The 12,750-nt window shown below is 44.4% G+C and overlaps 1 long non-coding RNA gene across 1 annotated transcript; it reads left to right on the top strand.

The window, feature by feature from the left end:
• The first annotated feature begins 9,070 nt into the window (after positions 1–9,070).
• Positions 9,071–11,889, top strand: LOC141095989 (uncharacterized). Its single transcript, XR_012233546.1, has 2 exons — positions 9,071–9,497; positions 10,926–11,889. It is a non-coding gene; the product is annotated as an uncharacterized lncRNA (long non-coding RNA).
• The last annotated feature ends 861 nt before the right edge of the window (positions 11,890–12,750 follow it).

Raw genomic sequence — 12,750 nt, 5'->3', positions numbered from 1 at the left:
TTTCATCACATCTTCCACTGCAATGTGACAGGAAATATTGTCAAATTCATATATTTGATAGGTCACATTTGCTACCAGTAGTCTAGGCATGGGGCCTTCTGGGGTGTGCTTTCTACCCATGGTGGCATATGTAATTGGGCAGATACATAGGGTCTCTTTAGCTACACTTAATTGTTTTGTCTAGGAGGATGAGGAGCTTGTGGCCTAACCCCAAATTATGGCTGTGTGAATCCACGTGTCACATCCAAATCTAACGGCCTCATGAGGCAAAAAGTACATGCACAGGAAGGGGGGGGTGCTGATTCTATATTCCTTTTTTGTTGGGCACTAAGGTTACTCATGTTTTGCGTTGTACTTACGAATTTTATGCTGCTCCTCACGTGGTCGGTCACCAAAGTCATGGTACATCTGGCGACAGATGCGCCTCCATGACGCCTCCTTTCTTGCCCGGTTTGCATAATTTACATCACGTTGGTCCCAGATTTCGGGACGCTCCTGCACCAGGACAATGAGCATCTCCACATTTATGTAAGTGGATGCCATGCTGCTGCTGTACTCCGTGGAGGCGTACTTCCGGGAAGTCTGGAGTGCTTTTTGAGCTCATTTGCATGTCTAGGCTTCCTGATTGGCTCATTTCCTGTCACCAGCCAAAAGACCTGCATATTGCTCGCAGGTCACACGTCTGGTCCATGTGTAATCCGCATTTTTTGCGCACCCATTGACTTGCATTGGCGTACTACGGGCGTAGTACGCTGACAATCGCAGCATGCTGCAATTGGCACGGAGCGTAGGATACGGATCAGAAATATAGGCCTGGTGCGAGTGACCCCATAGAGAATCATTTGTCCGTGTCTAATGCGTGCTTTTAGCGCCTCTCACTCGGCCGTATTCCTCGCCAGTGTGACCCCGGCCTAAGAGTTCACAGACGGCTACTACCTAGTTTACCAACAGCAGTTAACAGGCCCACTAAACCTAAATAGGCCATTAGAAGTACCCATGCTACGCAGATCAACCCGTAGCACAAAAGGTGAGATCCCAGTTAGATATAGAGATTAAAGTGCATATAGATAAGTTTTGTAAATGTTAATCTGTAAATATGCAACGTTTCAAGTTTTGTGCCTACAGAGAATCTAAGACTTTTTGGATATTTTCTTTTGTTCCAATGGACAATTGGACCACAGGACTATGTGTGGTCAAAACTCTACTTGTAAATAGTTTGCCAACTTGCTCAGGAAATGGACCATGGACATTGACGCATGGACTAATCGTCATCAGGACTATTTTTGAGCTTTGGTTTTTGTCATTTTTCACTTTTGAAATCTTGTTACAGTTACAATTGTTCATTTGTTTATGTTTTTGCATGTTTTCTTCTACTGAATTGCACTAGGGGAGAATGGCATTACTTTTCTCCTAGGGAGTGTGATGTCATGCTTGGAAGCAATGAAGGGTCTCTCTATCAGTGAATCATAACACAGCTCTGTTATGAATGAGTCACCGTAGGAGGCAAAAGCAGAAATACAAGCTAAGTCCAGAAAACCAGAGAAGTTGGCAACTATCAGATTGCAGACCCCTAAACCTATCAACACAACTAGCAGTAGCCGTGGGGGTTCCTACGATGCCCTTGACCCCTCGATCACAGCCGGAGAAATACATAGGCCTAAAGAAAGAAAGGGGAAATCTAAACTGCCCCAGAGCAGACCCCAAAGCAATAGGCAGCCCCCAACATATAAGGACGGTGAAGCAAGATGAAAATACTAACACAGACAGAAAGATAGACTGAGCAAAGACGGGGCCCCAAAACTACCTAGATAGGAAAGGACAGGAAGGCTGCTGTCTGCAATCTGCCAAAACCCTATCAAAAACATAAGCCAACCAGCTGATATGAAAAAAGGCCCTGAAGCAGCTAGGCTTCAAAAACTGAATCAGCACTCAGGTATTTTCAGAAGACAGAGCTAAATGAATTCAGCACACCCCAGCAGGGAATGGCAGAAATCCAGAAAAACAAAGCAAAAACAAAGTCAAAGCACAAAAGCAAAAGGCCGAGCAGCAAACTTAGCTTTGGAGGAGCAGGAATTCAGACTGGTCTCCAAGGATCCCACAGAGAAATCACCCGCAGGGCAGAAGGGCGTCGGCAGCATTATATCCAGTCTGTAACTCCACTCAGCCAGTCACAATCATCAGCCTCAGGTGTTTGACAATCAGGCTCACTACCTTTCTTTACCAGAAGAGGGAGTTCCTCGGGCCTCAGTAATGAAGGGGAAAATGAACTCACAACAGTACCTCCCCCTTGAGGAGGGGTCACCGAACCCTCAACTATGCCACCAGGGCGATCAGGGTGAGCCCGATGAAAGGCACGCACCAATCGTTTGGCATGAATATCAGAGGCGGAGACCCAGGAATTATCCTCCTGACCATAACCCTTCCACTTAACCAAATACTGGAGTCTCCGTCTAGCCAGACGGGAATCCAGTACTTTCTCTACCTCATACTCCATGTTACCTTTAACCAATACAGGGTCTGGAGGTGCCACCCCCGGAACAACAGGTTCAACAAACCTCTTCAACAAAGATTTATGGAACACATTATGGATTTTAAATGTGACAGGAAGAGCCAAACGAAAAGAGACCGGATTAATAATCTCCACAATCTTGTAAGGTCCAATAAATCTAGGCTTAAACTTAGAAGCCACCTTCATAGCAATATTTTTTGATGATAACCACACCATATCACCAACCTTAAACTGGAGACCAATGGTCCTATGTCGGTTGGAAAACCGCTGGGCCTTCTCCTGGGAGAGAGATAACTTATCCACCACTTGGTCCCAGATCTGGTGCATTCTCTCCACCACAGTGTCAACACCTGGGCAGGCAGAGGGCTCCACCTGCCCTGAAGAAAATCGAGGATGAAACCCAAAGTTACAAAAAAAAGGTGACATCAAAGTGGCAGAACTAGCTCTATTATTCAAAGCAAATTCGGCCAAGGGCAAAAATGAAACCCAATCATCCTGATCAGCAGAAATAAAACATCTCAAATATGACTCCAAGGTCTGGTTTGTTCGCTCTGTCTGCCCATTGGTCTGAGGGTGAAAAGCAGAGGAGAAGGACAACTGAATTCCCAGCCTGGAACAGAAAGTTCTCCAAAATCTAGATACAAACTGCACTCCTCTGTCAGATACAATGTTCTCAGGAATCCCGTGCAAACGAACCACCTGTTGTAAAAACAGGGGCACCAACTCAGAGGAAGACGGCTACTTAGGGAGTGGTACAAGATGAACCATCTTAGAGAACCTATCACAAATCACCCAAATAACAGTCATCCTCTGAGAGACAGGCATATCAGAGATGAAATCCATTGAAATATGGGTCCATGGCCTCTTGGGGACAGGCAAAGGCATCAACAACCCACTAGAGCGAGAACACGATTTAGACCGGGAGCACGTCCCACAGGACTGCACAAAATTCCTGACATCACGAGACAAGGAGGGCCACCAAAAAAACCGACTCACCAGATCTCTAGTACCAAAAATACCTGGATGACCAGCCAAAGCAGAGCAATGAACTTCAGACATCACTCTCTTCTTCCACTGGTCAGGAACATACAACTTTCCACTGGGACAACGCTCAGGTTTGTCCTCCTGGAACTCTTCCAGAGCATGTCTCAAATCGGGCGAGATGGCAGAAAGAACTACCCCTTCGCCTAAGATGGTAGCAGGCTTGGTCACCACAGGAGAATCAGCAAGGAAGCTCCTAGAGAGGGCGTCTGCCTTGACATTCTTTGTTCCAAGAAGAAAAGAAACCACAAAATCAAAACGTGTAAAAAAACAAGGCCCACCTAGTCTGTCTAGGGTTCAAGCGCTTAGCCGACTCTAGGTAAATCAAATTCTTGTGGTCAGTGAGGACCACGACTTGATGCTTAGCTCCCTCCAACCAATGTCTCCACTCCTCAAATGCCCATTTCATGGCCAACAGTTCCCTATTCCCCACATCATAGTTACGTTCAGATGGAGAGAACTTTCGGGAAAAGAAAGCACAGGGATTCATTTTAGATGTTACAGGATCCTTTTGGGACAAAACAGCTCCTGCACCAATCTCAGAAGCATCCACCTCTACCTGGAATGGAAGTGAGACATCAGGTTGCCGAAAAACCGGGGCGGAGGTGAATCTTCGCTTCAACTCCTGAAAGGAAGAAACAGCCTCCGGAGACCAATTTAACACATCAGCACCCTTCTTAGTCAAATCAGTCAATGGCTTGGCAATACTAGAAAATTTTGCTATAAATTTCCGATAAAAATTAGCAAAACCCAAAAACTTTTGGAGGGCCTTCAAAGAAGTGGGCTGAACCCAATCGTGAATGGCCTGTACCTTGGCCGGGTCCATTTCAATAGTTGACGGGGACAAAATAAATCCCAAAAAAGAAATCCTCTGTACTCCAAAAAGGCATTTAGATCCCTTGACATACAGGGAATTCTCCCTCAAGATCCGGAACACAGTCCGAATATGTTCCACATGAGAATCCCAATCCTTGGAGAAGATCAAAATATCATCCAGATAGATAATCAAAAATTTGTCGACAAAATCTCGGAAAATATCGTTCATGAAGCACTGGAAGACAGAAGGGGCATTAGTGAGCCCAAAAGGCATCACCAGGTACTCAAAATGTCCCTCCGGAGTATTAAATGCCGTCTTCCATTCATCCCCATGCTTAATGCGAATAAGATTAAACGCCCCCCTGAGGTCAAGCTTGGTAAACCAGCAAGCACCTTTAACTCTGGAGAATAAATCAGAAATCAGGGGTAACGGATACTGATATTTAACAGTAATTTTGTTGAGGGCACGATAATCAATACAAGGTCTTAATGATCCATCCTTTTTGGCTACAAAAAAAAAACCGGCACCCAAGGGTGACGAGGATGGTCTAATATGACCCTTCTCCAACGCCTCCTTAATATAGGATCGCATAGCCTCGTGCTCGGGTACAGATAAATTGAAGAGCCGACCCTTGGGAAATTTACACCCCGGGCTCAGTTCAATTGCACAGTCATAACTCCTATGAGGAGGCAGAGACGCAGACTCATTCTCACTAAATACATCATAAAAGTCCGCTAAATAATCAGGAACATCATGCGACTGAGGAGAGGTGGAAAACACCGGAGCCTCACTAAAGGCACACCAACAACCCCAACTCACCACAGACACAGATTTCCAATCCAAAACTGGATTATGAATCTGTAACCAGGGAAACCCCAGAACAACAGTATCATGCAGATTATGCAACACCAGGAATCTGCAATTTTCTTGATGGTCTGGGGCGACCCGCATTACCACCTGGGTCCAAAACTGGGGTTTATTTTTAGCCAAAGGAGTAGCATCAATTCCCCTCAAAGGGATAGGCATCTGCAGAGGTGTCATCGGAAATCCACAACGTTTAGCAAAATCCAAGTCCATTAGGTTTAGGGCTGCTCCCGAATCCACAAACGCCTTGGCGGAAAATGTGGACAGGGAGCAGATCAGAGTAATAGCCGGAAGAAACTTAGGTTGAACACCCCCAACAGAAGACGTGTGTGCAAAGCGTTTCTCTCGTTTGGGACAGACAGAAATAATATGCGAGGCATCTCCACAGAAAAAACACAACTTATTACGCCTTCTGAACTCCTGACGCTGCTCTCTGGAAAAAACTCTATCACATTGCATAGGTTCAGACATTTGTTCAACAGGTGGCAACACCTCTCGTGCAGCTTTGCGTTTGCGCAAACGCCGATCAACCTGAATGGCTAATGAAATAGAAATCGTCAAGACCAGAGGGAACAGGAAATCCCACCATAGTATCTTTTACGGCTTCTGACAACCCCTTCCGAAAGAGAGCAGCCAAGGCATTATCATTCCAGGTAGTAAGTACTGCCCACTTTCGGAATTTTTGACAGTACAATTCTGCAGAATCACGACCCTGGCTCAATGCCAGCAGGGTCTTTTCAGCCTGATCAATGGCATTAGGTTCGTCATACAACAACCCCAAAGCTTGAAAGAATGCGTTCACATTAGTCAGAATAGGATCATCTGGTTTCAAAGAAAACGCCCAATCCTGGGGATCGCCACGCAGCAAAGAGATGACAATTTTAACCTGCTGCGCGGAGCTCCCTGACGAGTTAGGCTTCAAGGCAAAAAATAATTTACAATTATTTTTGAAATTCAAAAATTTAGACCGATCCCCAAAAAATACATCAGGTGTAGGAATCTTTGGTTCAGCAGCATGTGAATGAGCAAGGTAGGCGGAAATTCCCCGCACTTCCGCAGCGAGCTGCTCCACACGATCAGACAATTGCTTTATCTCCATTGAGAGAAAAAAAAAATTCCCCCTACGGCCTCAGAGATATAGAGGAAAAAATATACACACTTTTTTTTTTTTTTTTTTTTTTACACAATTCTTTCCTGCTATTGAGTACCCTAGAATCTGCGGTATGGCGGGTGATTCTGTTATGAATGAGTCACCGTAGGAGGCAAAAGCAGAAATACAAGCTAAGTCCAGAAAACCAGAGAAGTTGGCAACTATCAGATTGCAGACCCCTAAACCTATCAACACAACTAGCAGTAGCCGTCGGGGGTTCCTACGATGCCCTAGACCCCTCGATCACAGCCAGAGAAATACCTAGGCCTAAAGAAAGAAAGGGGAAATCTAAACTGCCCCAGAGCAGACCCCAAAGCAATAGGCAGCCCCCAACATATAATGACGGTGAAGCAAGATGAAAATACTAACACAGACAGAAAGATAGACTGAGCAAAGACAGGGCCCCAAAACTACCTAGATAGGAAAGGACAGGAAGGCTGCTGTCTGCAATCTGCCAAAACCCTATCAAAAACATAAGCCAACCAGCTGATATGAAAAAAGGCCCTGAAGCAGCTAGGCTTCAAAAACCGAATCAGCACTCAGGTATTTTCAGAAGACAGAGCTAAATGAATTCAGCACACCCCAGCAGGGAATGGCAGAAATCCAGAAAAACAAAGCAAAAACAAAGTCAAAGCACAAAAGCAAAAGGCCGAGCAGCAAACTTAGCTTTGGAGGAGCAGGAATTCAGACTGGTCTCCAAGGATCCCACAGAGAAATCACCCGCAGGGCAGAAGGGCGTCGGCAGCATTATATCCAGTCTGTAACTCCACTCAGCCAGTCACAATCATCAGCCTCAGTTGTTTGACAATCAGGCTCACTACCTTTCTTTACCAGAAGAGGGAGTTCCTCGGGCCTCAGTAATGAAGGGGAAAATGAACTCACAACACAGCTCCCACTCCAAGTCAGCAGAGGGAGCTCTGAACCAAAACTGGGGAGGAGCTACTCTCTGGGGGCCAGGAAGGGAGAATTAGGAGTTCGTGTGAGGAGGGCAACGTTTGTGGACATAAGGAGAAGAGCTGGGAGATTGAGCAGAGAGTTCAGGCTCATTCCCAGCTGTAGCGCATGATCTGGAGCCCGATCTCCAAGGTTGTATGGATACTGATGGTCCTGCAACAGAAATCGGAGGAATAGGAAGCTGTAAATGCTCTATTCCCACATAAGACTCGGAGGCACAACAGCGACGTGTGAGCCAGAAGAGAAGGGCTACAGCTGTCTGCCATACGAGGGAGTTCTAAAGAGAATAAGCAAGTGGAACGTCAGTGTACCACTGTACTGCAAGTACCTAAAACTAAGCGCTAGGAATGATACTACACAACCCATCTGCCTAGAGAGATTCCTAAGTTGCTTCCAGGCTAACCAGCTCCTGTGCCATCTGTGATCTGGACCCTGAACTGCATTTGCCAAGCAAAGTAAAGGTAAAGAAACTGCACCCTCTTGTGTCCTTGCCTTCTTCCTGCAAACTCTCCAGCACTGCTACATCTCTGTGCCAAACACTACACCCTCTTCCTCAACACCTACCCTCTTCATCTACTCTCCTCTGGGACTACAGCCCTGCCTGTGGAGGGCTACACCATCATTGCTGCACCCCACCATCTGTCCCAGAGTATCTGTCTGCAGCGTCGGCACCTTTATTGCCGAATACCACAGGTGGCGTCACGAATCATTCACTCATAAACTTTATTCCATCACTTCATCCCTTTTACATGGGCGCCCAGGGCCATGGACCAGGTCACCGCTGCTGTGACATTCCCCTCTGAGAGACCGGCCCGGTACCGAGTACCCCACTGCCCTGGCGAGCGACCCACAATGACTAACCACAGAAAGAGGAAAGAATTCTCCAATATTTGAGAAAAAAACAAACCAGGGAGAGATGCTTACTTGTATAAACAGGCCTCAATACAAATGCACTAACAGGGTGCAGCGGACCCGAGTAAAATGGCAATTGCACAGGTGCAATAATACCTAATGAAACAGCCAGCCTACAATCAGGGATTGGCCGTGTGGCACACCAGTGCAAAAAAATAATCCGTATGTGGCAATGTTCACACAGGGAATGCAAAGCATATGTTTCACAGCCTCATAGTAACACCATATAGGGGGGCTGCCCAGTGCCAACTATAATGCCTCCCATGTGAACAGAGGCCACAGTTTACAGAACTATTTGGGCCCAACTGCACCCTGAAAAGATACAAAGCGCACAAAAACATCAATATATGTAAGGTATTGGTTAATATTATGGCCATAATACATAAGCTGGCAAACTAACGTCAAAGTTCCTTACACTTGTCAGTCCTACTCTAACATGAAAACCACAGAACGAGGAAAGAATCCTCCAATATTTGAGAAAAAAACAAAACCGGGAGAGATGCTTACTTGTATAAACAGGGCTCAATACAAATGCACTAACAGGGTTCACACGGGAGGCATTATAGTTAGCACTGGGCAGCCCCCCTATATGGTGTAACTAAGAGGCTGTGAACCATATGCTTTGCATTCCCTGTGTGAACACTGCCACATACGGATTATTTTTTTGCACTGGTGTGCCACACGGCCAATCCCTGATTGTAGGCTGGCTGTTTCATTAGGTATTATTGCACCTGTGCAGTTGCCATTTTACTTGTGTCCGCTGCACCCTGTTAGTGCATTTGTATTGAGCCCTGTTTATACAAGTAAGCATCTCTCCCTGTTTTGTTTTTTTTCTCAAATATTGGAGGATTCTTTCCTCTTTCTGTGGTTTTCATGTTAGAGTAGGACTGGCAAGTGTAAGGAACTTTGACGTTAGTTTGTCAGCTTACGTATTATAAACAAAGACTAGCAGAACCAGAGGTCCCAGCACTGCACTAATTAAAGCACACACAAAGCAAAACACCAAGCCAGAACTCAAGCGGATTAACACTGTTGTCCAGCAAGGACTGGGAGACAGGTGCTGGTTAATAAAGGGTGCTACAATCACGTGACCCAAGACAAACCCGGCGCTAGAGGAAAAAGACCAGCAGCCAGAACACCACAAGAAAATAGCGGATAGTCACAAACTAAACAGATTCTTACACAAGCCTAACCTCACGATCAGAGGTTCTAGTGAAGACCAGATAGTCGCCTAATTATGCCCCTCCATGGTAAGCCCGGCCCCTGGTGCAGAGGGTCCACATCTACCAGTGTGACAAATATCAACTGTCAAAGGGAATATACTGTCCTATGAACAGCATGATGTAGGGGCAGAGACTCTGATTCCAGTGATGTATCATTGGCTGCTTGCTGCAGTTTTGATAACATCACAGTTTTCTCTGCTGCAGATCTATCTGTTCTCTGAATGCTGAGCTCTGTAGAACCTCGCCACATCACTCCTTGGCAGCTTTCTGTGTACACTGTTCATAGGTTGAAAGCTGCCAATCAGTGGTTTAGGTGAGGTTATAGAGAGCTTATGAATATGGAGGGCTACATGGCAGCAGGTTTACTAGTCCTCTAGTGGTAATCTGCTGATAAATCTGTGATTTTTTTTTTTTTTTTTAATGAAGACTACAGCAAGCAGCTCAGTAAGTGACACATGGCTGGAATCAGGTTCTCGATTTCTATATTTTGCTGCTGTCAGATTAGGTAACAAAAACCTGGTGACAGATTCTCTTAACTCGTGCATCCTTTGTTTCCTGTCCTCCTTCAGTATGCCCTAGTCTGTATACATCTGACATGTCCATGATATAAGGCACAAGAACACAGCTAGACTTTTTTGCTAATTGAAAGGGATTGGGTCATCTACCACGTTTTCCTGTGCAAAGAGTCAATGGCCAACATATGTTAGTGTGTGTGTGCCTATACAGCAACATACATCTCAGGTTTTCATCAGAGTTAGGTCACGTTCACATGTTCAGTATTTGGTCAGTATTTTACCTCAGTATTTGTAAGCCAAAACCAGGAGTGAGTGATAAATACAGAAGTGGTGACATGTTTCTATTATACTTTTCCTCAGAGGCTATGTGCACACGTCTGGAATTCCCACGGAAATTTAGGAATTCCATGCCGCGAGAAATCCGCATTTTAAATTCCTGCATATTTCCCATGAAAAAATAGCATTTGGCAAGCGTAATTAGCTTGCAGAATACTAGCGTTTTCCAAGCAATCTGTAGCATCGCTTGGAAAACTGATTGACAGGTTGGTCACACTCGTCAAACATAGTGTTTGACTAGTGTGACCAACTTTTTCCTGTTGAGGCTGCCTATGCAAAAATCCGCATTAGCACGGCATGTGGGGAATCCCATAGGATTGCATGGGATGCTTTTTTTTTTTTGCGTTTTCGCGGCAGTTTCGCACTTTAAAAAACGCTACGTGTGAACGCAGCCTGACTGTTCCACTCCTGATTTTGGCTTACAAATACTGAGGTCAAATACTGACCAAATACTGAACGTGTGAATGTGGCCTTATGTGACAGGGAACAGCCCAGACTTACACCCCCTGACCTTGCCAAAATGAGCTTCACATCATTGTTATCTGTTGATGTAACATTGAGTTTCAGTCCTTTTCATTGTGTATCTCTTAATATTATTTTCAAGTCAGTGAATGGAGGCAATCACCAACATGAAGCTGCCAACACTGAAACCACACATGTAATGTGCCAAGATGACAACAATGACGGACATTTATAAACAATTCAAACGAAAAGACAAATACAACGATCATAAATCCAACTGGAAGGAAAATTTCTACACAGGGAGGCAAATCCAGTCAAGTATAAAGGCAATAATTGATTACAGCAGTTGCTTTTTTACAGCGAACAAGAAGAACAAATCTTTTGTCGTTTTGACTTACCATTTTCAGCGAGTGTTTTAAAAAAAATTTGTGATTTGGGGCGAACTGCAGGTTCTCCTATTGCTCTGAAAACACCTGGGTGAGGCCAAGTTCACACATTCAGTTTTTTTTACCTCAGTATGTGTAGGCCAAAACCTGGAGTGGAACAGTCAGAGGAAAAGTATAATAGAAACACGTCACCACTTCTGGATTTATCCACCCACTCCTGGTAGCCCTCCCCCGAATCCTATGTAGGGGGGGGTCTCATGGGAACATGGACCCTAGTCTTTTCTAATTTTATTATATTAATTATCCTCAGTTTTTACTCAGATGGTCAAAGGGTTAATCCTATTTCAGTCAGCTGTGGTAACATGAGCTGGTTTTTTCCAGTTTATAAGCATCCTCTTTTCCGATTGGCCGTTTATTTTTTGCCGCCGTTTTAGGTCAATTTGATTGGTTTATTCAGTTTTGACTGGGAAGGTTTTGATTTATATACCACTACTAACTGTCATTTACCTCAGAAATAATTTTGAGAGAAAAGAAATCCCCGCCCTCCCTCCCTTTGTTTCATCGTCCTTGTCGTGGTGCATTGTTTGAGGGAAAATCGCCCAGCTTGCTGGGTGGATCGGTCAATACAGTTATTTATTAAAATATGGTTGTGGATTTATTTATTTGTTAATGCTGGTTACCCTGAATAAAGCACCATGGCCACTATTTTCCAAAAATAAATTTGTGTCTGTGTTTATTTACTTAGTATGAATGGGTTCTGTGTTCCCATGGTTTTGGCTTACACATACTGAGGTAAAAAACTCACCAAATACTGAACATGTGCACATAACATAACACTGAAGTCTCCCAGGACTACAGTGACATGTAAAAGTTTGGACGCCCCTGGTCAAAATTACTGTTATTGTGAACAGTTAAGTTTAAGATGAAATGATCTCTAAAAGGCCTAAAGTTAAAGATGACACATTTCCTATGTATTGAACGCCTAAAAATATATAGTCATTTTTTACATTCTAAAAATTACAGAAAAGGAAACTATCTGTAGCTTCAGTGTTTTATGTCCGTCTCTCCCTATTTTTGGCTATCTCACTTAAATAAAACCATTAATTCCACAGCGCTTTACAGACATCAGCATCGCTGTCCCCATTGAGGGCTCACAATCGAAATTCCCTATCAATTAGGTTTCATTAAAAATTTTGCTCTGTTTTTCTTTTACAGGCTTTTTGCTTCCCTGAGCATTCAACTTAAAAAAAAAACCCTGGTGACATCATCCGTTTTATGTAATATGACATCCACAGGATGTAGGGGCTGAGGCCCTTTTACTAGCGATGTATCACTTAGTTGACTGGGTACAACAGGTGTGGTAGAATCACTGTTTTCTCTGCTGCAGATCTATTAGAGCTTGGAATGCTGTGCCCTTTATAACTCTGCCCACAGCACTGATTGGCAGCTTTCTGTGTACACTGTGCATAGGCAGAAAGCTGCTAATGAGTGCTGGAGGTGTGGTTGGACCAGGAGGCATGAGATACATTATCCTGTAGTGATAATCTCTTACTGATAAAATCTTTTTTTTTAAATAAAAAC

The sequence above is a fragment of the Dendrobates tinctorius genome, unplaced genomic scaffold (assembly GCF_039654945.1).
Source record: "Dendrobates tinctorius isolate UK_male_01 unplaced genomic scaffold, ASM3965494v1 ptg000071l, whole genome shotgun sequence".
Taxonomy (NCBI): Eukaryota; Metazoa; Chordata; class Amphibia; order Anura; family Dendrobatidae; genus Dendrobates; species Dendrobates tinctorius.
This window is presented reverse-complemented; position numbering and strand designations above follow the sequence as displayed.